The sequence below is a fragment of the Bos grunniens genome, chromosome 21 (genome assembly GCF_055505025.1).
Source record: "Bos grunniens cultivar Pamir isolate PY7600 chromosome 21, Bosgru_T2T1.0, whole genome shotgun sequence".
Lineage (NCBI taxonomy): Eukaryota > Metazoa > Chordata > Mammalia > Artiodactyla > Bovidae > Bos > Bos grunniens.
This window is the reverse complement of record NC_141185.1, coordinates 20,983,059-21,009,884: the sequence shown is the minus strand read 5'-3', so window position 1 is coordinate 21,009,884 and position 26,826 is coordinate 20,983,059. Positions and strand designations below refer to the sequence as shown.

Genomic DNA, 26,826 nt, shown 5'->3' with positions numbered 1-26,826 from the left:
TGGAGAATACATGTGCGTGGCTGATGAAATGCCATTTGTTTGGAAAAAAGCTTTTAGGAAATTAAATTGTGTTAAAAGAGAAGTGAGCTTTCTTGTGTGGGTATAATGTACTCAAATATAAAATTGTAGCAAATTATCTTGAAGAGAGACTTTGAGGAAAACTAAGAGGGGTCCTGGCTAAAGGGATCTCTACCCTCAGGTGGCCCGAGCCAGCAGAAAGCAGTCTCCCTCCCACCTGGTCCAGCTTTTTTGTAATCCTGCTCCTCTTATTCCACCCTCTCAAAACCCTTCCTCCTGCCCTTGTCCCCCCCCACACAAAGTCCTATTGATTGTTGAATGCCCAGCACTCTGAAACTGGCATACAGTCACGCTAAACAGATAGTTTTAAATGAATTGATGAAAGCTTTCAAATTCCAATGGCTTTCCATCAACCTCTGGATGGAAGTCAAAGTCTTTACAATGACCTGCAAATCCTGGGTTCATCTGGCCACTGTTCCTGCTCTAACGTTGTCTCTTAATATGTCCCCCACCCCACTCCCTCATCTGTTGCAGCTCTCCTGGCCTCTGTGCAGCTCCTCAGGTAAGCCAGGTCTACTCTTACTTCAGGGCTTTGTGCGTGCTCATCCCTCTGCCTGGAATGCTTTCCCGCCCAGATGAGGCTTCTTTCTCGCCTCTAAGTCTTCTCAGTGAAGTCTTCTATGCCTTATCCTCTGTTTCAGATGTCTGTTGTTACATAACAAACCACCCTACAAATTTACACTGTTAAGCCAGTGGCTTAAACAACAATTGTTTGTTAAGACAGTTTTGCAAGTGAAATGGAGGCTTCTCCACCGCCTGTCCCCATTCCCTGAGAGTGACTGCATTCAGCTGAAAGCTCTGCTGGTATGTCTTGGGTCTCTTCTGCATAGCCTCCTTCCACTTGATGGTTCACTTTTCAGAGCCCTCCACGTGACTCTCTCTCGAGCAGAAAGAAGCTTGCTTCCTAGTAGGAGTACTCCAAGGGGACAGGCCTTACGCTGACCAGCTTATCAAGCCTCTGTTTGCATCACACTTGCTAATGTTCCACTGGTCAGAGCCCATCCATGGCCAAGTCCAGAGTCAATGTGGAAGGAGATTACACTGGAAGTGACCATCTGGAGGTATCCTTCATCGGAGGCTGCCAACCTGTCTACCCCATTCTGCCCTCTGAACCCAAGTGATTCACATCCCTCCCATTCACCATCCCCCAAGACCCCCTCAAAGTCTCATCCCAGGAAGACCTCCAGCTTAGCCTTGAGGTCAGGATCCTACCATTTAGATGGTGTCCAGGTGTGGCTGAGGTATGTGGGTACAATTCCTTAGGCTTTACTCCTTAAGTGTAGCTCCTGAGGTGTAGCCACTTATAACTGACTCAGCAAGATCAATCTTTGCCTCTCAGCCCCCAGTTTAGAAATGTGGCCTATGTCTGTCTGCTTTTCCAGTGGTCAATAGGATTTAGTATGCTTACCTTAATTCTTTCTCTTTTGAAGTAATTTAAATGTTTTCTTTTTGCTGTATTCTCAGAAAAGACGTAGATAATCTCACTGTTGCATTGTGATTCTTCACTCTGATAATTACCAATTTTCTCTTTATTCTCCCCTCCCGTGTTTCAGTTATCTATTTCAGTGTAACTGCGTATCCAGGGAGAGCACTCCCATATTTAATGATTTAATAATTCATCATTTCTTACTAATTTCTGGACTTTTATTCTCTTCATATGGGTCAGCAGGGGTTTCAAATGTGTCGGTATGCAGGTGAGCGCTCAGGAGGGGCACCTTTCTCTTCCGTTTGGTCATCCTTTCCACCTTGGTCTCCTCATCCAGGGACTCTGCATGTGGCCTCTCTGTCCAGAAGATAGTTGAGACTTCCTTATAGCATGGAGGCTGGGTTCCAAGAGAACCCAGACTGACGCTGCCAGATTTCTTAGGTGTGGAGCTGGAGCTGCTACCTATTCTAATAGTCAAAGCTAGTCATAAACAAGCTAAGATTCAAGAAGAAGGAAGAAAGGTCCTCCATCTGCTACAGAGAGGAGTGCGACGTGACTACAGAGAGAGGAGCAATTGGTGTGATCATCTTTGGGCACTATGCACTATATCCCTTCTTCCTGATTTTATTTTCTCTTAAGGTCCTACCACTCTGCATTCTCTTATTTATTATGTGTCTCCTACACTGGCTGGACACTCTAGGAAGTTAGGGATTTTTTTCGTCCATTTTATTCACTGCTGCATACTCCTAGAATACTGCCTGCTGCATAGTAGGTGCTTGTATATTTTTTGAAGTGAATGTAGCTACTGGTATAATTTTTTTCCTCCCTCCACCTAGACATTTATCATCTATATTTCCCTCATGGCTGATTTGAACACAAACTTTGGAACACGTATGTTTATATATTTGTATATTTTATTTTGCTATGTCTGAGCTCACTTGCTTTGACTGATCTTTGGCAGTTAGGTCTGGAATCGTGAGACTCTTCACCTAGTCTGTCTTTGATAGGGAATGATGATACAGAATGCGATGCCAATTTGGCTGGCTGCTCCTGTGCCCATTTCAGATGGCTTTTGGGCTGCCTTGTCCTCATATATTCCTTGCTGTCTACTAAAAAGACTGATCTTTCCATAGATCCAATGTACAGGGAAAGTGACATTTTCTCTTATATGTTGGGGAAATGTATATATTTTTAAGACATGGAAAGGAAAATAGGAGTAAAAGGCACATGTATGACAGTTAACATTATGGTTAAGTATAGGAATATTTCACAATGGGGTTCTGAAAATATTTAAGAGTGGGCACTTGATAGTATTTGTTGAATAAAAAAGAGGTATTAAAAACTTTCAAATATTTTTTAGGGTCCTGCTGCTGCTGCTAAGTTGCTTCAGTCGTGTCCGACTCTGTGCGACCCCATAGACGGCAGCCCACCAGGCTCCCCCATCCCTGGGATTCTCCAGGCAAGAACACTGGAGTGGGTTGCCATTTCCTTCTCCAGTGCATGAAAGTGAAAAGTGAAAGTGAAGTCTCTCAGTCGTGTCCGACCCTCAGCGACCCCGTGGACTGTGACCTTCCAGGCTTGTCTGTCTAGGGTATTAGAAAAACCAAAGTTTGATGTAAAAGTATCCATGATTATTATGATCTTTCTTTCTCTATTCTATTCCGGTGAAACTTCTTATTCCCTTTCTTTTTGTTCATGCCTTTCTCCAACTTACAAAAATTTCTTGTGAAAATGAACAGTTGCTTTCTCTCAGTTTCTACCTCTGTCTCAGTTCTACCATGAAACTTGATTTGGAAGTATCTGGTGTTTTAACTCTGATTTTATTGGGCCTGAAGCTTCCTAGTAAAGTCGTTGCAGCAGGGAATTACCTGTTGCTTTTGCACAGTATTGTGTTAGAGGTAGAATTAACTATATGATTTATTCATATCATAATGCTGTTGACCCCAGAAACCACATACACAAGCCTAAATTTTTTTTAACAGTTGCATATCTCATCTAGCAATGAAAGGCAGTAGAGTGACACAGGAAAATCATGTTAATAGGTAGCTTCATCTTGTGTCTGTAGCTGGAAATTGTAAATGAATTCAGTGACTATTACATGATTAGTTGTGTAGAATGACAACAGCTATTATTTACTGATAAGGTTTCTGTTTAAACAAGTGAAATATCACAGCTGTGGGATAATTGCTGGCAGGATTTGCTGGGTGAAGTTTAAGATAAATAGGGAGAAGGAGGAGGGTAAAATGTACAAAGAGACATATTTAAGTATTGTACTCAAAGCCGGTGCTGAGAAAAAAAGATGGAAGTGTCCTGAAACATATCATGAGACTTTTACGAGTTATTAAAAGGAAAGCCATAATATTATCATCCTTTCATGTCAAGGATAATAAAATAATAGTATACATTGAGAGTATCTATAAACTTCTGGAAGATAGTAGAGACAGGATATGATGATATAGTTGATTGCTTTTCTGAAATAAAATTAGTTGATATAGGCAATTCAGTAGATCAGAGTATTTAATCACAGTTTCATAGCTAAATAAGTTTATATAGCTACCAGTTTATTTTTAGAAAGATAATTGAAAATCTTGCTTATAAGTTGAAGTAAGAGGAAATCATTAAGTGTCATTTCTCAGGGCAATTTCAAACATTATTCTTTCTCGTCTACCAAGATGATTAAAGGAATCCAACCAGTGGACAAGAGGGTGAAGTTTTTGCTGTGTTTTTTAAAAAATTATTTATTTCGTTTATAATTTATTTAGCTGAGCTGAGTGTTGCTGCGTACAGGCTTTCTCTACTTGTAGCGAACGGGGGCTACTCTCTGTTGGCTTGTGAGGGCTTCTCTTAGCGGTCGGTGGCTTCTTTTGTTGCAGAGCACAGGTCCTAGGCTTTTGGGCTTCACTAGTTGCGGGGCATGGGTTTAGTTGCTCTGCAGCATGTTGAATCTTCCTGGACCAGGGATTGAACCTGTGTCCCCTACACTGGCAGGTAGATTCTTACCCTCTGTTCCACCAGGGAAGTCCTGCTGTATTTTTAATTTTTACATTTTACGTGTTGAACATTAGCATCCCAATGAAGAGTTTGGTCAAAATGAGCATTCTAAACCAAGACATTCAATTCAACTTAACTGAGAAAGTTTATACAGTTTTAAGACCCTTTTAGTCTATAGAATGAGAATCTCCTCTTGAATTTTTCAGTCGGTAAAATGGCCCTGTGGTGTGCTGGCCATTCTTTTGCTTAAAAATGCTCCCCCCAACCTGATGGCAAAGATACATTAAAGTGGAGATTCCATTATTTGTCCTCTCTGGGGCAAAGGTATAGTTTGAGAATGTTTCAGTTATGACAAAGAGCAGTCTGAGATTTGGGGAAATCAGGAGAAAAGGGAACACTGTTCTGAGTTTGTGCTGCTGGGAAATTGTCTTAATAGTCACAGAGAACTCAGGGAGAAATGGAGTCATCATCCACAATCATTTATTGATACCTAACTATATACATATACATGGCACTTTTGAGGTACTAATAGAGAGAAGGAAATGCCCACCTACCCCCTGAAACTGAAATAACCAAAGATGGATTATACCATCTTTTGGAGAAAGATAGACCTAAAGGTTCTGTGGAAAAAAACATTTAGGGCAACAATGAATGATGCTTTTCAAAAAATCCTAGGGCTGATTCATTTTTTTCCATAGAAATATTAATTTAACATAAAGATTCATTTTCTTTTCTAGTTACATTTCTGTTCTGTAAATTGTGTGTTCTTGTTCCTTAATATGACCATTTGCTATGAAGACTTTAATATTTTTCATACCAGGAATGCCAACTTTTAAAGTATTAGCTTATGTATTAAATTTAATTTTAGAGGACAGCTTCTAGGAGTGCATCTAGTCTATCAGTTAAACAGTTCAAACAGTCTTTCCTATCTTAACAAATATTTTGATGGAAATGCGGAGATTGCAACGATCATGTCATTCTGCTTGTCAGAAGTCTTTAATAGTTCTCTAGCACACCGTAAAATCCAAGGCTCTCCAAATATGAATGTGGTGTGTCTTTTTATCTTTCCCTGAAGGCACTTTCTGTTAGTATTCTTCATCCCTGCCTAAGCTTATCCAATCTCCATTAAATTCAAATCCTTATTGTATTGGAAACCATGTTTTCTGTTCTTCAACTTGCTCCCTACAGACTTTCTGTATGCTGTGTGAACTCTAGCCCAAGCTTGCATGTCTAGATTCTTTAAGGCTGTTTATGTTCCACCTTCTCATCTCATCTAGGCCTTCCCGGATATCCTCCCATGAGAAGTAGAGTCTTTTCCCTGTTACCTCATCACACTTGGTGAAGCTGTTGGAACACTTTGCGCCGGGGTGGCTGTGGTATCCCTGAAGGGCAGAGAACCAGTGTCAGGTATCAGGAGGCTTACTTCTGTCTTTTCTGTTCTTCCAGCCCCTTTTTTCTCAACTCCCATCCTATCCTGCTTGGATTCAATAGCAGGGATTCTATTCTCCTGACCACACTGATTTCTCTTAAAAGACAATATAAATATTGTTCTGTTGACCTGAAAAATCCAAATCCTGGGTGAATCCAGTTATCATCCTTGGTTGCATAATGAAACTACTGACCAAATCTGGGAAAAATCTTAAACAACCAGCGAGTGTGGTATGGTTACCCTCTGAACTCAATGGGCTCTGAAAATTTCCTACTTTCTGCAATGATCATTTCAAGACTTCATTTCTTCCCCTTCTCAGTTCTCTCCCCCTGCTGCTGCTGCTAAGTCGCGTCAGTCGTGTCCGACTCTGTGCGACCCCATAGACGCCAGCCCACCAGGCTCCCCTGTCCCTGGGATTCTCCAAGCAAGAATACTGGAGTGGGTTGCCATTTCCTTCTCTAGTACCGCATCCTTATTTTCTCTTAGAAAACCACTGTATTTCCTGCTCTACAGAGTAAAAAGAAGCCAGGCAAAAGCTGCCTCAAATTCCTCTTCACCAAATCTCAAACTTACCTTCATCTACCAGCCCCATTCCCTCCCTTCTTTGCTCCTTTTATAATGGAATTCCTGGTATAGGCAAGCCTTCCATCTGTATGCTCTTAATCCCTCTGCTCACGGAGGAACTTTGTCCTGGAGCAGTGCTTCTCAAGCTTAAGTCTGAGTCACTGTCACTCGTAAGTGGCTTGTTGAAAACTTGGTTTCTGGGACCCTCTCCCAGGGTTAGCCAGTGAAACAGATCCAATGGGATGTGCATATATTTGTGTGTTTGTGAATACACAGATATAATGATAAAAAAAATTGGCTTATGTGATTATGGAGGCTGGGAATTCCATGATCTGCAGTTGGCAAGTTGGGGACCCAGGAGACCCAATGTGGTAGTTCTAGTCCAAATGCCACAGCCTTGAGACACAGGAAGAGCCAGTTTCATTTTGAGTCTGAAAACGGGCAAAAGCTGATGTCCCAGTATGAAGGCAATTAGGCAGGAGGAATTCTCTCTTAGTTGGGAGACAGTTAGGTTTTTTTTTTTATTCTATTTAGGCCTTCAACTGATTGCATGAGGCCCACCCCACATTTAGGGAGCAGTCTTCCTTACTCAGTTTACTGATTTAGATTTTAATGTCATCCAAAAAACACCCTCACAGAAACACCCAGAATAATGTTTGACCAAATGTCTTGGCACCCTGTGGCCCAGTCAAGTTGACACACAAAATTAGCCATCACACTACCCTATAGATTATCCTCTCTTTCTACTGTATTCCTTGTCCATGACTGTCTGATTTTTCTATTCATCAAAGATGCTAAAGATTTTCCACCTATGTAAATTATGATGAAGCAAACCAAAACTTCTTGCTTTAAACCTATATTATCTCTTGGTTATATGTCTTTCCTTCCCTTCACACCCAAAATTCTTAAAAGAGGTTATTCATAATTGTTGTATCTATGTTCTCACCTGTGTTCACTGCTAAATACACAGTAGGGCACTCTATTCTCTGGATTTAACTCCAACTACACTCACACCACATTTAATAAAGGTTTCTTTGTTATTAAATGCAGTGGTGAAACATCAGTCATTATTTTGTTAATCGAGGATGACACTTTGCTTTGTTAATCAAATCATCCTTTCTGAAACACCCTTCCACTGGCTTCTGGTACGCAATCCACTGATTTTCCTTCTCACTCACCATTATCTTTATTAGATCTTTCTTCTCTTCTTGACCCTCATGTTTCAGTGTTTTTTTTTTTTTTTAATTTATTTATTTTAAATGGAGGCTAATTACTTTACAATATTGTATTGGTTTTGCCATACATCAACATGAATCCTCCATGGGTGTACACGTGTTCCCCATCCTGAACCCCCCTCCCTCCTCCCTCCCCATACCATCCCTCTGGGTCATCCCAGTGCACCAGCCCCAAGCATCCTGTATCCTGCATCGAACCTGGACTGGCGATTCATTTCTTATATGATATTATACATGTTTCAATGCCATTAAAGACTAGCTTCTAGGTTCTTTCATATTCTTAACTACACAGAATTTCAGGGAATCTCATTTACCTTCTCTGCTTCAACAGCCATTTATATACTGATTTAATCTTGTGTATTTTTTTTGCCTGAGCTTATACTTATATATTTAAATTTCTCTGGACATCTCCACTTGAATAGTCTTTGCCAGGAGCCTCAATATTTGCACGCTCATAACTAAACTCATCACCTTTCCTCATCTTCTCTCTCTCTATGGATTTGTCCCCACTGCATTGTTTCTAGAGTTGTTAGGAACTTCTGGTTTTTCAAGTTAGAGTCTTGAGACTTATCCGTCACTCTTCCCTCTCCCTAATTTTCTATATCCATTCTGTAACAAAACCTCATATATGATAACTTTTAAATCTCTCTCAAGCACATCCCTTTCCATTTACTGCCACTGCTATCATCCTCATTTAGCCATCATCATCTTTTTCCTGGCTTAAATTATTTCCTAAAGTCACCTTCCTGCCTTACTTTCAGTTGTTGTTCTGCTTCCAAAGCCAGGAAGATTCCTTAGACATCACGTTTGATCCTCCTCCTCTCCTGCTTAAAACTCTTCAGTGACTTCCATTTGCCTTTGAGTTAATGGTCCCCAAACTTAAGATCTTAGGATAACCTTCAAACCTTTCAAGATCTGCTTTGCTCTCTGCTTCAACAACATTCAACTTCTTTCATACCTCAATCCTCAGATGACTCCCTCTCTACTCTAGACCTCTGAACCCACTACAGTATTCTTTCCTAGAAAATCCCATGGACAGAGGAGCCTGGTGGGCTACAGTTCTGTAGGGTCACAAAAGAGTTGGACACTACTTAGTGACTAAACAACAACAATAACAAGATACCAAGAGATTTGTGTCAATTTCTCCCACTAGATCGGGAATCCTCCAAATGCTTTTATTCTTCCATAAGTCATGGCACTGTGCTTTTAAACACAGTAATATTAATTTTATCTTTTAAACTTGAATACTGATATAAAGAAGTGCTACTCTTTATATAAATGACCTTCAGAAATTTTTTGGACTATATAAACAGTTCTTGCGCATGCATACGTGCTCAGTCATGTCTGACACTTTGCGACCCCATGTACTTGGGCCCATCAGGCTCCTCTGTCTATGGGATTTCCCAGACAAGAATACTGGAGTTGGTAGCCATTTCTTCCTCCAGGGGATCTTCCCACCCCAGGGACTGAACCTTCATCTCCTGAGTCTCCCGCATTGGCAGGTGTATTCTTTACCACTTGAGCCACTTGGGACGTGATTGGACTACATATTTCTTGTACAGTATTGGTTCAGATTCTGAAATGTATAGAAATTGATTCTCACTGACAGAGGCCTTTTTTGGAAGCTTACATTAAAATGTCATATTTTCTTAGTCAAAAAGCCCATTGAAGAGATTTGATATATTTACCACATAAAAGGTGCTTCTGTTTCATATTATCTAAAAATAGGCAAATGCATAACTTTATGTCAGATGGCACAATTGTATGATATGAATAGCTATTATTTGAGATTTATCATGACTTTCAAGCTACTCATGTAATTTGAGTTATTATTAGAAAGCTATGATTTAAGAAAGATATGTAAAATATTACTTTACTGGTCTGATATGGGAATAGGAAAGACTTTATTCATAAAGTTATTACTTGTATAAATGCTTAGTTTTAGACACAGTGTTGCAGAATGCCATTCACATACATGATTCAAGTCATTTATGTACCTAAAGAGTATTCTCAGGACAGAAGAAATCTTGGAATTCTTTTCCCTAGGCTGTGATAAAGTTCAAAGAAAAATCAGTAAAACCTAATATTTTTTCATTTTCTATGACAAATAGGTTGAGTAAATTCATCTCTAAACAATTGGATTTTACTGGCTGACTTGTACAGGTGGATACCAGGCGTGGTGGATGATCTGTTGAGTACCCATGCCACTCTAAAACGTTCCAGGAAGGCTTTTAAACTAGGATATTCCTTGCAAAACTACAAAAACAGTGATATCAGAAACTTATATAAGATAAAAATAAAAATCCTCAAGTTGTAAAAGAGAAAAGTCTCATCATCTAAGTGTTAAGCAGTTGTAGACCAGGTCATGTCAATTTGACACTTGAATTTCTAGACTGCATCTTGATATTCTCCGTTTGATGAGTGTAGTACTTTCACATCTATGTAGCTATGTGAGCCGGCATACTTCTCATCTCCTAATGAACATCAGATCCTCCAGGTGTGTAAACTAAGCACTTTTGTAATCCACTGCTAGACCACAAGGGTATCATTCTGTGCACTGAAGTACTAATTTACTAAATGGGACCCTCATGGCCCAGAAGAGTTCAGGCAGCTTCCCAAATGCCTACCTTAACCAGGCGATGGTTTATGGTCTGGGGAGCCTAATGAATGTTCAATTATACTGTTATATTTAGGAAAGGAGACTCATATTTCCCCAGAAATTGTAGCTCTGCTTTATGCTTTATCTTAGTTACAGTCAGGTTACTTTTAGCCTTCTTATTTCCACCAGGCTTTTCCCTCTCCTATATTCTATATTTTGCTTCTGTTAGGTTGCCTAAGTAACACTCCTTTTCCTCCAGCGAGTGAATCTATTGGATTTTAGTTACCATAATTGTTTCCCTAATTGGCTTCATTTGAAAGAATAATTGTTAAGGAAAGGTGATAAACATTGAAAATCAGCCACTTGGTCTCATTCATTAATCTTACAATTCATTTTCAATAGTAAGTGTTCTTCAAAACTTTAAAATTTTGACTAAGTTTTTATTGCAGCATTAATGGTACAGTATTCTGTGTCTAGGTATTCTGCTATTATTCAGAAATGACTACTTCAGAATTGTTTGAACTTCTAAAAGATTGTCTGTTAATTCACTCTCTATGAAATTTTAAAAGCACAGTTGAAAACTTGAATTTGAAATCTTATGAATAATTAATTAAAAAAAACATGGCATTAGAATTTCACATTGCTTTTGAGATTTTAAATTTGATTTGTGTTTAGTTAATAGGACAATATTATTCTTGCAGTAAATGTAGAAGGCTCAGATGCTCTCATTTCTGTATTCTCTAGGTGGCAGCTTAGCTCCACCCTTAAAAATCTCCCTTTTCATATTTTTCTCACTGGTATTTCATTTAAAAAGCATAATGCAAAACAACATGTAAAATGAACACAGCCAAACATGATCTGCCTGTCTTTAATGTCTTGACAAGGTTTTTCATGTAGCTTTGCCACATGCCTGATTTTAGTGGAAGGTTTAGATACTCAGTCCTCCAAAAAAGTGATGTTATTCACTGTTTCCTTATGCGAAGGTCAGTAGTTGGAGCTTTTACAATGAAGCGTTAATATAATGCATTAACCTTGTTCCAGATGCGTGCTTCTCCACAGGTATTGAGCCAATTATCAGGCTGTTTAGTCACATTTGAGATGTGTGTGCTTCCCTTGCTCTGTTACAGTTACATGAACAGCTAGGGCTGAGTGTCATAATATCTTCATTCCGTTCAGTTAGAGCCCGAATATCTTCCTAAAAATTGTGAAAAGAGTAGCTGAAGTCCATAATAAGAAATCACCTCATCTTGTAGAACAGAATCTCAACTGGGAGGGATTTTGACTCTCAGGGGATATTTGGCAGTGTCTGGAGACATTTTTGGTTGTGGAGAGGGGAGTACGATGAACATCTAATGGTTATAGGCCAGGTATTCTTTTAAACGTGCTTCAGAAAGAAGGTAGAGCCCCCAAACAGAGATTTATCTGGCCCAAAATGTTAATAGTGCTGAGACTGAGGAATCCTGTGGTAGAGAAATAGAGCTAAGTGCTGTACTTGGTCGCTCAGTCATGTCCGACTCTTTGTGACCCTATAAACTGTAGTCCGCCAGGCTCCTCCGTCCACGGGATTCTCCAGGCAAGAATACTGGAGTGGGTTGCCATGCCCTCCTCCAGGGGATCTTCCCAACCCAGGGATCCAACCCAGGTCTCCCACGTTTCAGGTGGGTTCTTTACCGTTTGAACCACCAGTAGCGCTATAGTGGTGTAATGTCAAAATCAGTGCTAAATTTTAATAATCGCTGTAACAATTTTTCTGAAGGTCATAAGGTTTTCTGAAGGTCATAAACATAAATATCTTTTAGAAAAATAACTTGTTTGATTTATTTAGTGACAAATTTCTCATGAATCTATTCCTTTTCTCTACTGTCCCACTTATTTTTATCTCATATGGTTAAAAAAAGCTGCGCCCTTGTATTACATTTTTAAAATTCAGAATCATTGCCTAAGTCTTATTTTGCACATCTGAATGTCAGGGAATCTCTTTATGAAAATATTGTATTTACTGAGTATATAAAGAGTTAATCTGCCTAGCTGTCAAAATCTGTGTATTGATAACAATTTTATAATTTGTAAGTCAGTTTTATTAAAAAGCATGTTTGAGATGTCTCAAGTTTATCAAACTTATTGACTGTGGACTATATTAATTAAAATGATTGAAAATCAAGTTTTGAAAATACTGAAGTTCCTGAAGAATTTAGTGTAAAAGAAGCTACTTAATTTATCATTGCCAAGAGGTTGTGAAACAATGACAGACTTGTTTAGTATCCTGAAACTGTGCTACGGATACAATTTATCATCATGTTTTGCCTGAAGAGCCATTGTATGACATAATTAAGAATACAAACCATATATGGATTAATCAGTTAATATAGTGAGATGTTTTGACTACCTTATGCTCTCCTTAGATCAGTGATTTTTCAAATGACATCTTATTCTAAATCTCCATATATAAAATCGATTACATTTGAGTTACTTTTTTGGTAAGGATGGAAGCTTGTTTTGCTTTTTGCAGTGACTGCAAGATACTCTCAGAAATCCAGCCTTTTGTTGAAAACAGTTTGAAAATCACTGGCCTAGAGAAGGGGTATGTCAAGCTTTCTTTAATAACTGAATTTTTTGATTTTTTTTGGCATGTAATATCTATCTTAAGGGAAAAAAGATAAAATCCTTGTTTGATCCCACATCCTCTCTTGCTCCTATCCCCGCCTTTTTTGTTCTTTTCCCCAAAAACCTTGTGGGGCTTCCCTGGTGGCTCAACTGTTAAGAATCTGCCTGCCAGTGCAGGAGAGTCAGGCTCGATCCCTGAGCCAGGAAAACCCCTGGAGAAGGTCCAGTATTCTTGCCTGAGAAATCCCATGGACAGAGGAGCCTGGCAGGTGACAGTCCATGGGGTTGCAGAGTCAGACATGACTTAGCGACTAAACAAGAACCACCAACAAAACTTCTACATTTTCTCACCTTTAATTCACTCGTAAAACTCCTCATTTGCTTCTAGCTTTTCTATTCCACAGACACTGCTTTTGTCATGATCACCAGCCACCTCCCTGGTGTTATGTTGGATGGTCACTTTACTCTCATTTTGCTCCAATTTTCAAAAAACCTCTGATGAAGTTGACCTCTTTTTCCTCTTTCAAGTAGTCTTCTGATTCTCCTTTTTCCGTCTTGGCTTCTTTGTAGTCTTTTCTACTCTTAAGTGTTGGAATTTCTTCAGGACTAAGTTTTGAGCTCTATTCTCCTTTGTAAACTTTCTGGGTTTCCTTATTCATTTCAATGATCTTAAATACCTTCCATATGTTGGCAACTCCCATATTTTGCATCTTCAGGCCAGTCCTTTCCTCTGAGCTCCACATCTATACACCCAGTTGCCTATTTGAAACCTCCTGGATATATCTTCTTGTCTGCCATCCAGAGTCACTCCAACTAGAAACCTAGGAACTATCTTTTATACCATCTTCCTTCACCATCTGTGTCCACAATCAGACACATCTGTCTGTACTTTCTCATATGCTTCAATCCGTTCCACACCTCTCATTCTCTACTGCTGCCATGTCTAGCTATGTCTCCATCATTTCTCATTTCAGGAGCCTCCTAAGTCATCTTTCTGTTTCCACCCTTGCCTCATCCATTCTCCATAAGCCCACCAGCATGGTATTTTAAATAACAAATTGATTATGTATCCAGCTTACAATTCTTACATAGATTCCTATTGCACATAGAATAAAATACAAACTCCATACTACGGTTTGGGTCTGTCTGCTTCTCCAATTTTGGTTTCTGTCACTTGCTTCTCTCTTCTTCTAATGTTCTAGAAGCACCTGGAGCATCTAGAAGAGACTGGACTCTTTTTTTTTTCCAATCTCAGGGTCTTAAGTTCTCCTCTCTGGCTCTTTATATGATTTTTCTTTTTTGTTCTTTGGTTCTTGTCTTAGAAATCATCTCCCTAATCAATACATACTCACTTTCTGCTATTTTAAATCTTATTTACTTACCTGTTCACTTGTTCATTGTCTGACTTACTAGAATTTAGGCTTCTTGATGACAAGGATCTAATCTCTCTTCCTTGCCAGGAAACTGGTAGAGTGTCAGCACACAGTTGATGAATGCATTAACAAGTTGTTGTACTAAGTAATCATCAGATTATATAGGAGGGTCCAAGATAAGAGACATGTATACATATGCTTACCCTATGCTTCTTGGTTTTAAAAGGAGATGATTAAATAGAAAGATATTATTGTATTAGTATCTAGTGTTTGAAGATCTGATATGGAAAGTAGGCTTAGACATGGGTTTGGCAGCTAGGAAACAAAACAGATTACAGGTGGAACTTAAACTGAGAATGAACAGTGGAATAGTGGGTGTTTGGGAGCTCTATCTCACTGAAGATACTCAGCTAGAGAGCTGGATGACAGCCTGTCTGGCCAATGGTGGTGGGATATCCTTCTTTACAATGGAAGATGCTCTAGGGACTTCACAGGGCCTTTCTCTCTGAGATGCTTGGATTTTGTGATTATGGAGGAGTTCTTATAGGTATCTTCCTGCATTAATCTGTGATTGTATGAGTTATTTTTTATTAAGTCACACCTTATTGGATGTCCTCTTAAAACCTCACTGTTCTCTCAGGAATAATGCAGAAACTAAAGAAGTTTTTTTTTTCTTTTGTTTCTATTTTGTTTGAGAAAGAAATGTTAGGTAATAAAAGGAGAATTAGAAAATATCTTCTTAAAGGATTAATCTTTTAGCATATGTTTAAAAAAAATCAGTGTGTTCTTTAGATGTTACTTTCAAAGCCTTTTCCTAAACTTATGGAAAACAGAATCAGTAGGAACACACTTCCATTTATTCAATATCCTTAAAAGTTACCACCATGACTGGAGCTGGGATAGGGGGTCAGTTCCAAAACAACTCTGCATATTACATTTTGAACTTTACTTTTTAATAGCATCATACACCTCCCACCATATTCTTTAATATTTCCTATGGAATTCCTTATTTGTCTTCAGTCATAAGCTAATGTGTTTGATGTGAGAAATAACACCTCCCATCATATTCTTTAATATTTCCTATGGAATTTCTTGTTTGTCTTCAGTCATAAGCTAATGTGTTTGATGTGAGAAATAAAGAGAAATAATGGCTTAGCATTCTCTAAGGATTAACTGGCTGACTCCCGGAAGTCATAAAACATCTTTGGCTTGGTCTTATTGAACATAGCTTTAGGAGAGGATCAGTCTTTATTCAACTGAAGAAAAGTCACATCCCCAAAAGTTGTTTATGTTGTCTCATCAACAATCACACAAAATTGTTCACTGTGTCACGTGACCATATGTCACTCTGCAAAGACAAGTTCAAGAAAACCCATATTTAGTCATTTGTCATTTGAACAGTGTATGATTTTTCACTGAAGTCATTTTCAGATGGTATGGTCTATATATGCATATCTTCTTTCAAATAATGTAGAATTACATGCTAATTTGGATGTTATAGGTATGACTTGTCCATACTTTTTAATGTTACTCTGGCCATTTTTCACTTCATCAAGTAGACAACATCAAAAACCCAATGCCCTAAGTGAAGGCATACTTTTTATATATATATACACACACGTTTGCTTTATGATTTTCTTTATTGTTATCCATTTCTATTGATAGTTGCCCTTCTTATTTTTCTTTGCCCTTTTTGTTTCTCAAGAGCAGTGTGTTAATAAACATTATTGAAGCTTTTGCCTTGTGAAGGACATTGTGTAATGTCTCCCACTTTACTTCTTTACCCTGAAGCACTTGACCTTGGTACTATAGTTTGCTGTCACAGGTAGTATGATGGCTATTGCAGGTAGAAGTCAGTTTTGCTGATATTCATAAATTCTTTCATTTTTGCCCTCTTTCTGCTATTTAATAAACTCCTTGTCTTCTTTTTTATTCTACTATGGCATTTTAAATTTATTCTTCTTTGCCTCTTGGGAATCCTTTCCACTATAGTTTTTACTGCAAAGTGCTGTATTAGTTTTCTATTGCTGCTCTAAGAAATTACCATACACTTGGTGGCACAAAGCAACATGAATTTATCTTGCAGTTCTCAAGGTCTGTAGTCTGAAATGATTCTCAGTGAGCAAAAATCAAGGTGTTGGCATAGCTGTGTTTCTTCCTGGAGGTTCTTGGGGAGAATTCATTTTCTTGCCTTTTCTAGCTTCAGGAAGCCATCTGCGTTCCTTGGCTTCTGGCTCCCTTCCTCCATCTTCAAAGGCAGTAACTGTGGTCAAGCCTTTGTCATTTGATATGACAAAGGACTCCTCTTCTGCCTTCCTCTGCAATCTTAATTCCCCTTTGCCGTTTAACAAGCAGCATGTTCACAGATTCTGAGGATAAGGCTGTCAATATCTTTGAGGGGTCATTATTATGCCCCCCATGAATACTTACCTCTTTTTCTTTTGCTGTTTGCAACCCTGCAACCAAGCCACTCTCCACTCTGTAGGAGGAGATGCTCCTGTTCCACTTGGTTGCTCCTCTGGTTTTTACATTTGTCCTCAGCTGCCTGGTGTCTGACTCTGAATAATTGTGTAAAATATATTTGCATATTGGGTTTTTTGTATTTAAAGCTCATTTAAACCACAATTAAATTGCTTTGCTATGTAAGTAACTTTGGAAAAATAAGTAAAAAGTCCTGACTACCTTGTTTTCTCTTTATTTAAATTGTTTGTATTGGATCTGTTTTCTTCCTTTGTTCTTTTCAAAATATCTAAATATTTTGATGCCACTACAGACATAAAGACCCTGATGCTGGGAAAGACTGAGGGCAGAAAGAGAAGGGAGCATCAGAGGATGAGATGGTTAGATGACATCACTGGATCAATGGACGTGAGTCTGAGAAAACTCCAGGAGATAGTGAAGGACAGGGAAGCCTGATGTGCTGGAGTCCATGGGGTCGTGAAGAGTTGGAAAAAACTTAGTGACCGAACAGCAAGAGAGACATAAAAGAGCAATATAAAAACCAGGACTACTTGGAGAAAATATCTGACTTATTAATCATTTTATTTTTATTTGCCTTTTTTTTTTTTTTACCATTTTTATGATTTACTGTGAATTGTGCAAATGATTCATACTTGGTCCCTTCTCATTTTAGCTTTGATATGAGCCTATAAATTGTACTTCTGCCAGCCTTTCTGTGCTTTAAAGCATGTCCATTCTATTTTTTCCTCTTATATATAAACTAAATATTTAAATCTAGCAACATGTATTTGAGAAAAAAAACTTTTGGTTTGAAAGAATAATTACTGATGATCTTCAGTACTTAAGACTATATAGTTACCAAGCTCTTTAATTTCCAGCAGGTAAGCCATTGCCATAAGTGATAAACTTATTACATATATACTATTTAATACTTAATGACATTCTTAGACCCAAAGAGATGAGTGATGTAGATCTAACCATATCCCTATCTTGATAGTTTGGATGTTGTTCTTTCTTAATATAAAAGGAATAGTGTTATTTACAATTTCTCTGGAACAAATGAGAAGACAAAACCTACATGGGAGACTTTGAACCATGATCAAGAACAAGAATCTTGACAATTCTCAGAAAGGAAGTCATTTTCTCGCAATTTAAATTTACTTTTCATCACAGGAAAGACATTTGTGTGTTTCTGGACTATATCAATTCATTGAACTCTTCCTGTTCTGAATAAAATGAAGGCAAGCAGACACGAAGGTTTCTGAGTTCAGTACAAATTATTTTCCATTATAAAAGATCCCTATCACTGAGAAATATCTTCTTTATTCATGACAATGATGAGAAAATGACATCGTATGTCTTTCAATTATATCCATTTGTTCCCTTTAAAACCCAGCTTATTAGCATTGCTGACTCTTCAGGATAATCTCTTGAATTAGGGTCAAATCAAGGAAATGAAGTAAATATGTGCAAATTCTGAGACCAAACTGAGGCAACTAGTTAGGTCATTTTTCTGTTCTCTGTGCACAAGCAGAAGCTTAGGACTTTTCATAAATCAGTTGAAATATTTGTCTCTTTATCAGGGCTTTTTAACTTGTTCTGAACAAGTTCTGATTTTATGAACCTAATGAAAAAATTGGAAATAACTTCTCCAGCATAACTTCTGAGTGATAATTGTGTAGAGGGATCAGTATAAAGAACACAAGAGTTTGATACAATGGACAGTGGAGACTTTGCAAGATACCATCAGTTGGTAATTTGTAACTGATGCATTTGCCAAACATCGTAGGGTATAGAGGCACACGTGAACTACAGAATCTCTAGTTTTAGTTTCTGACACATTTGTAGTAGGCCAACAAGAATTGGAAGGTTTAGGCATTTGTCTTGAAATAATGAGAGAAGTTTTTGCTTTCTGAATTAGTTAGAGAGTTGATACTAGAACTGCCCCAAGGCATGGACTGTGAATCCAAGTGTATCCACGCCAAGTCATCTTTCATTTAAGTCTCTTTAATAAATCATCTTCCTAACTGGAGCTAGGGGTATAAAACTTCATGCCTCTGGCACAGCTCAAAAGGAGAAAAAGATCAGGAGCATGGAAGTTTTAAGAAATGTAATTTTATTTTCAACTTGGGTTTTCTGACATATAAGGGAAAAATGCTCTTTAAAAAATACCCCTACTTGGATAAAAGCAGCTGCTCCTAGATGGTGCAAGAAAATAAAATTTGAAAAGATGGAGATGGCTCAGCTTTTGTTCAGGATTCAGTGAATTTCATGGAGCAAGTGCTTGACCAAATCTTCATGAGGACAACTTGACACTTTTCCCCATGAAGCTTGTGGGTTTTCTCTGGTCAACAATTTCATGGGAGCTTGATGAAAACTGTACATTGGTTACTAAGCAGGTTTATAAACCATTCATAAAAGTAATGTGATTTGTTTAGGAGCAAAGCTTTGGTAGTTTCATACATTCACTCAGTAAGTGAATGTTTGTTGAATGCCTACTATATGCCCGGCAGTGGCTAGTAACCTAGCTTTATGTGTCTCTGATCCTGGGGAAATAGACATGTAAGCAGTTAAAAATCAATATAGAGTAATGCTGTAATGAACTAAGAACAATGCATACAGAAGCATGTAAGATAAGGATCAAATCCAGATTTGAGGGGATTAGGAAACATCTAGAGGAAGGAACATCTCAGCTGAAACCTTAATTTAAAATAGGAGGCTGCTGGCAAAGGGAGGAAGAAAAAGTGTTTGAAGCAGGAGAGCTTGGTGAAATTTAGGGAGTGGGTATGCTTTAGTCACCCTTTACAGTGAAGACTGTGGAGAACTGAAGCTACCATGGTGAGCAGAGGCCAACTTCAGAAGGGCCTTGAAGCTGTGAGGAGTTCAGGATGTATTCTTGAGTCATTCAGTAAGTGACTAGTAATAGACAAGGATGATGGGAAGCCACTGAAAGCTATTAAGGAAAGGAGTTATTAATACACAATTAGACTTGTGTTTTAGAACATTTTTACTGGCTGTAGAGTAAAAAACAGATGAAGAGGACTCAAGGCTGATTGCAGCAGCCTAGTCAGAGGCCACCAGAACCTGCAGCAGAGAGGTGGCCATTGGAATTGGGTGATATGGGCAGATTTAGGAGACTGTTAGGAGGAAGAATGTCCAGATCTAGGTTATCAGTTGGGCAGGATATACATGAAAGACCAAGGGGTTCAGGGTGACTCCCAGATTTGAGCCATACTGTGCTATATGGTACCATTTACTGAGGAAGGAGGCTCACAATGAGACAGAAATATAACTTCAGTTTCAGACATGTTAAGTTTTACGTACAGGTATAGAAGATAGTTACAGTAAAACTGTAGAAAAAGATATGAATGAAAGACACACATTCGGGGATCATCAGCCTCAGAGTGGAAAGGAAACACTGTGTGTTCACCATGATCCAGCTGCTCATGGTGAACATGTAGTCCTAGAGTGTGATCCTTAGAGACTTTAGTTTTTTTTTTTCTTTTTTTTTGAGACGTAAGTTTTTAACAAATGGACAGAGGAAGAGGAATTGGCTAAGGAGACTGAGACCAAGTGAACAGATAACAGGTACATCAAGAGACGGTGGTGTCAAGGAAGCTAAGGAAAGAAAATCCTTTGAGAAGGAAATGCTCAGCAGAGGCTATGCTGTGGTGAATCAAAGAGGAGACTTAATAATAAGGTGGTTGTCAATATCTTGCCAGCTTCCCTGGCATGGTGAGGGCAGAAATCAGTTATTAGGTGAGAAGTACGTGGATGGTGAACATGAGGAGAAAGAGCAGGAGTGTAGAAGCTGCTTTAGGGAAGTCTGAATATGAGGAGAGTAAAACAAGATAGTAACACTAGATGGGTAAGGGATCGAGGGAAAGGTCTATGTTTTTATTTTCCTGTTTTGTTTGTTTTAATGTGTGAGACCAGAGTATGTTTGAATGCAGATGAAAAGAAGCGTTTGAAGATGAAGGAAGAGGAATGAGTTTGGGGTTAGATAATTGAAAGGAAAAAAGATCCCTGAAGAGCAAAAGAAGGCAGAGTCCTAAGAACAGCTGTCCTGGGATGGGAGTGGGGCTGGGTTTAGGCAAGTGAAAGCACACTGGCAGGCTGACAGTGATGGGGAGGTGATGGGGGCTGGAAGCTTGAGCAGCTTGGAAAATGTTGGTGATGATAGCTGTGGGAAATGAAAGAAAGCTAGAAAAATAGAAACAAACAGATACATTGCCAGACAGTAGGCAGGACCCAGTACAAGTTGTATGCCATGAAACTATAATGATACCAATATGATTATGTGATTTTGTTTTTCCTCTAGCAGTGCCTAAGTCCTGAGCTTTGGCAAGGGCATAGAGGACATTGTGGGTGTTTCCTAGCTGTTTGTGAGTGAAATGCAATGGGACAAGGTAAATGAGATGTTTATAAGCAAGTACCTGAAGTGATATACTAGACCCTTGCCTCCAAACTAAAAGAATTTTGGAAAAACTGGCTACTCCAACACCTTTTAAAGTGGAAATCTAAAAAAATGTAACCACAAGTTTAAATATCATAAAATTAAATACTTGCAAAAATTGTTTCTTATGGTTTATATTATGTAATGTACATGTGAAAGTTGCTCAGTTGTGTCCGACTTTGTGACCCCCATGGACTGCCCACAGGCTCCTCTGTCCATGGAACTCTCCCAGTAAGAATACTGGGGTGGGTAGCCATTCTCTTCTCCAGGGGATCATCCCAACCCAGGGACTGAACCCAGGTCTCCTGCATTGCAGGCATATTCTTTACCATCAGAGCCACCAGAGAATCCCATAGTGTACATACCTTAACTGTATTTTTATCCAAATCTTAGAGCTGGAGATTTAGCTCATTCAACTTATAGAGCATGTCCTTCACATAATCAGACATCATTGTTAAACTAATCAGCCACATCAGAGTTACTTTTCATTAGAAAAGGTATGATTTTATTTTAAAATTCATTACAGTCATGAGTCTAACACTCATCTCACCTCTGAGAGAAGGTTAATTGATTGTATTCTGAGATAGATTAATTGATTGATAGATGAATGGTTGATTTCTAGGTTGGTAGATGGGTGGCTAGATGGGTAAAGTAAGACTTGAATGAATAGATAGATACTTTTCTTGAGTACGTCTCCTGGATGAAATTAGGTCCACCTGAATATTTCTTTCTGAAGCTTTTTTGGCTTTTCTGTCAGTAGCCTTTCCCTTAGGAAAGTGGTATTCTAGATTGATTCCTATTTTTTTTAAATAATTTGAAGATTTTTGCACCCTGGAACAATGCACCAAAATATGATTTAGGGTAAGGGGGAGTATGACTTTCTCAAAGTGGAGAGGGCAGTGGGTGAGGTGAGAAAAGGAGGAATAATTGTCAGACATTAGTGCTGACAGGCAGGTGGCTCAGCTTTAAGAATGAGTGTTTGGAAGTTTATGTTTGGACATTTTCACCCTATTGCTATCTAAGACTATTTATACTCTAGAAAGTCCTTTTGTTCATGCTTCAGTTTGAAGACTGCTGGACTATTGTGTTAAAGCTGCTGCTGCTGCTGCTAAGTCGCTTCAGTCATGTCTGACTCTGTGCGACCCCATGGACGGCAACCCACCAGGCTCCTCCGTCCAAGGGATTCTCCAGGCAAGAACACTGGAGTGGGTTGTCATTTCCTTCTCCAATGCATGAAAGTGAAAAGTGAAAGTGGTGTTGCTCAGTCATGTCCAACTCTTCATGACCCCATGGACTGCAGCCTACCAGGCTCCTCCGTCCATGGGATTTTCCAGGCAAGAGTACTGGAGTGGGGTGCCATTGCCTTCTCCGGTGTTAAAGCTAGGTCAAGATGAAGAATGAATGTGGGAGGATGTGAGAAAGCACAGTGTCCAAGGAGCTTGAGGTCTGCTTTCAAAACCTGTAATTTTAATGGCTTAGGTTTAGTATGTTTTGTTTGTTTGGTTTGACATTCAGAGACTCTGGGCTGGTGTTTATTGAAAATAGAAATGTTAGGGCACATGTGGGGCTTGTGTCTCCCTCTGGTACAGTGTAAAGAGAGTGGGTTTTGGAGCCCAGCACACCTGGATTTGAGTCTTTGCTCTACCATTTACTCACTGTGGCTACAGGCAAGCCAGTTATCCTTTCTGTGATCAGATTTCTCATTTGTAAAGTCAGAATGACAGACTCTACCTTGCTGACTGTTATAAGCACTACAGATAACTGGTTCTTTTATTCAACAAATTTTATTTGCCTACCATGTGCCAAACACTGATCAAAGAGATATTAAGTCCAAAATACCTCACACAGCATTTGAAACATGAGAATAAACCAAACAATGGCAACTAAAGGGGATGTGCTTGAGGGTAGGAAGCCTGTTATATTCTTCTGTGATGTGTGTGTGTGTGTGTGTGTCTATGTCTATGTGTATGCTCAGTCATATCTGACCCCATGGGCTATATATAGCCTGTCAGGCTCCTCTGTCCACAGAATTTTCCAGGCAAGAAATGAAGTGAGTCACCATTTGCTTCTCCAGGGGATCTTCTCGACTCAGGGATCAAACCCGCATCTCTTGTGTCTTCTGCATTGGTGGCAGATTCTTTATCACTGCACCACTTGGGAAGCCCCATTCTTCTGTGAGACAAGGCAGTAATCGCAAGGTCAAAAGTGAAGGGCAATTGCAAATGTCCAGCCTTTGTGTTTTCCTGAAGCTTCTAGGGTGTTCAGACCTAAGCTTAATTTTTCCTCTCTCACTTTTACAAAATGTAATTTTCAGTGAATTAAAGACCTGGCTTTCATGTACGTATGAGAGAATATTTGTCAAAGTTTTTACCCAACTTGTTATTTAATGAGAGAACAAATATGAGGGTAAAACTGATTTCACTTGTGGAACAAGAATGCATATGATAACAGTCCACCAAAGAAGATACTACAAAGTAAAGGAATGTTGGAATAAGATAGCTTGGTTAAGTATAAAATGGTTTCTGGCCCATAAGGCAACAAACAGCAAATTTTAGGATTATGTTTTTTTTGCTGTGAGCTGAATATTTGTGTCTCTTTGTCAAATTCATATGTTGAAGTCCTAATGCTCAATGTAATGGCTTTAGGAAGTGGGTCCTTTTGGGGGTGTTAAGGTCATGAGGGTGGAGTCAGTAGTGTTTTCATTTATTTATTTATTTTATTTTTATTGGAGTATACTTGCTGTACAAGGTTGTGTTAGTTGCTACTGTACTGCAGATTTAATCAGCTATATGTATACATTTATTCCCCCTTATTTTGGATTTCTTTTCCATTAGGTCACCACAGAGCACTGAGTAGAGTTCCTTGTGCTATACAGGTTCTCATTAGTTATCTATTTTATATAGTAGCAGTAGTATATGTATGTCAGAATTGGTGGTTTTATAAAAGAGATCTCAGAGACCTCCCTAGCCCTTCCACCATGAAAGGTCACAGTCAGAAGATAGCCAGCTACCAACCAGCAAGGCGTGGGGGAGGGCGGTCTCACGAGAAGTTGAATCTGCTAGCACTTTGATGTTGGACTTCCCCAGCCTCCAGAACTGTGAGATCTGTGAGAAATGACAAATTCTAAGGCTTTCTAAAATTTGTAGCTCTATCTGTATCATCATACAGAAGGACATCATAAAGGGCGGAAGTGGTATAGACCAAACAGAAGCAGAAGATATTAAGAAGAGGTGGCAACAATACCCAGAACTATACAAAAAAGGTCTTCATGACCCAGATAACCACAATAGTGATCACTCACCCAGAACTGGACATCCTGGAATGTGAAGTCAAGTGGGCCTTAGGAGGCATCAGTATGAACAAAGCTAGTGGAGGTGATGCAATTCCAGTTGAGCTATTTCAAATCCTAAAAGATGATGCTGTGAAAGTGCTGCACTCAATATGCCAGCAAATTTGGAAAACTCAGCAGTGGCTACAGAACTGGAAAAGGTCAGTTTTCATTCCAATCCCAAAGAAAGGCAATACCAAAGAATGCTCAAGCTACCGCACAATTGCACTCATCTCACACACTAGTAAAGCAATACTCAAAATTCTCCAAGCCAGGCTTTAATAGTTTCCAGATGTTCAAGTTGGATTTAGAAAAGGCATAGGAACCAGCGATCAAATTGCCAACATCTGTTGGATCATCGAAAAAGCAAGAGACTTCCAGAAAAACATCTTATACTTTATTGACTATGCCAAAGCCTTTGACTGTGTGGACCACAACAAACTGTGGAAAATTTTTCAAGAGATGTGAATACCAGACCACCTGACCTGCCTCCTGAGAAATCTGTATGCAGGTCAAGAAGCAACAGTTAGAACCGGACATGGAACAACAGACTGGTTCCAAATCGGGAAAGGAGTTCGTCAAGGCTATATATTGTCACCCTGCTTATTTAACTTCTATGCAGAGTACATCATGAGAAACACTCAGCTGGATTAAGCACAAGCTGAAATCAAGATTGCTGGGAAAAATATCAATAACCTCAGATATGTAGATGACACAACACTTATGGCAGAAAGCAAAGAAGAACTAAAGAGCCTCTTGATGAAAGTGAAAGAGGAAAGTGAAAAATTTGGCTTAAAACTTAACATTCAGAAAACTAAGATCATGGCATCTGGTCCCATCACTTCATGGCAAATAGATGGGGAAACAATGGAAATAGTGAGAGACCTTATTTTTTGGGGCTCCAAAATCACTGCAGGTGGTGACTGCAGCCATGAAATTAAAAGGTGCTTGCTCCTTGGAAAGAAAAACTATGATCAACCTAGACAGCATATTAAAAAGCAGAGACATTACTTTGCCAAGGTCTGTCTAGTCAAGGCTATGGTTTTTCCTGTAGTCATGTATGGACTATAAAGAAAGCTGAGTACCAAAGAATTGATGCTTTCGAACTGTGGTGTTGGAGAAGACTCTTGAGAGTCCCTTGGACCGCAAGGAGATCCAATCAGTCCATCCTAAAGGAAATCAGTCCTGAATATTCATTGGAAGGACTGATGCCAATGCTGAAACTCTAATACTTTGTCCACACTGACTCATTTGAAAAGACCCTGATAATGGAAAAGATTGAAGGTGATAGGAGAAGGGAATGACAGAGGATGAGATGGTTGGATGGCATCACCAATGCTGGACTTGAGTTTTAGTAAGCTCTGGGAGTTGGTGATGGATTTGGCATGATGCAGTCTATGGGGTCCCAAAGAGTCGGACAGGACTGAGCTACTGAATTGAACTGTGCATCATCACACACTCAATAACTGCTCCTAAACTTAGGCTTTGGGTAATGCCAAAATTCAAAAAATAATATATTCTACAGCTTAAGAGAGATAAAGAGATTATCACTAAGAAAAAAACTAGGAAAAGGCAAAGAAAGAAGTTTATGATACTTTGGGGGCACCCCATTATAATAATCTCAGAAACTACTTCTCTGTAACTGGGTACCTGTGTTGTGCATTCCATAATGTATACTGTGGAATAATAGTAAACACACAAGTATTATCCATTTTGTGACACATTTGCTCAGAAATAGCTGTAATTATTATCTCAACAACCTTGTAGTTGGAACAGACACGTTATGCCTCTCATTTTAAGACTAAAAAAAAAACGCGAATTAGGAAGTGGTTCAACAACAGGGCTGAGACTGTAAATCAGTGCAGCTGTCTGGCTGTAATCTATTCGACCCGACAGGCTGGAGCTGCTGGTAAAAGCAGTCCCCAGTTTCCAGGTGAGTTATGTTCCAAAGGATCATTTGTAGGTCAGTTGTTGTTAACTCCACACATTTTCCCACAGTAATAAATAGCGTGATGAATAAAGGTTATGCCTCCAGCCCAGCCTGCCAAAGCCTTTAACCTGTGATGCGTCTATAGTTCGGTGATACAGAATCTTTCCCCATAAATTTCTACTGGAGTTCATTCAGGGTTCGTTCAGGGTTCATGCTTCCAAAATACGTAGGGAGCATATTTTCCTGTGCCTTCCCTCCTTCCACTTCAGCACCACTGCTGAGAGTGGAGAACTTTTCGGCTTTAGATGACAGAGGGTAGCACTGGTATGGTTGGTGGAGAGAGGATATCGTGA

The 26,826-nt window shown here is 39.1% G+C and overlaps 1 long non-coding RNA gene across 48 annotated transcripts in view; it reads left to right on the top strand.

The window, feature by feature from the left end:
- The window catches only part of LOC147349204 (uncharacterized), a 535,617-nt gene that overhangs the window by 37,652 nt on the left and 471,139 nt on the right, over positions 1–26,826 (top strand). For 7 of the 48 annotated variants that reach the window (XR_015149628.1, XR_015149620.1, XR_015149612.1 and 4 more), the window contains one exon: positions 2,865–2,963. The exons of 28 other annotated variants lie outside the window; for them this stretch is intronic. This is a non-coding gene — a long non-coding RNA (uncharacterized LOC147349204). Of the gene's footprint in view, positions 1–552; positions 581–2,864; positions 3,096–12,831; positions 12,904–26,826 lie in introns of those variants that run through there. 13 more of the 48 variants (XR_015149619.1, XR_015149611.1, XR_015149605.1 and 10 more) reach the window with 4 other exon arrangements.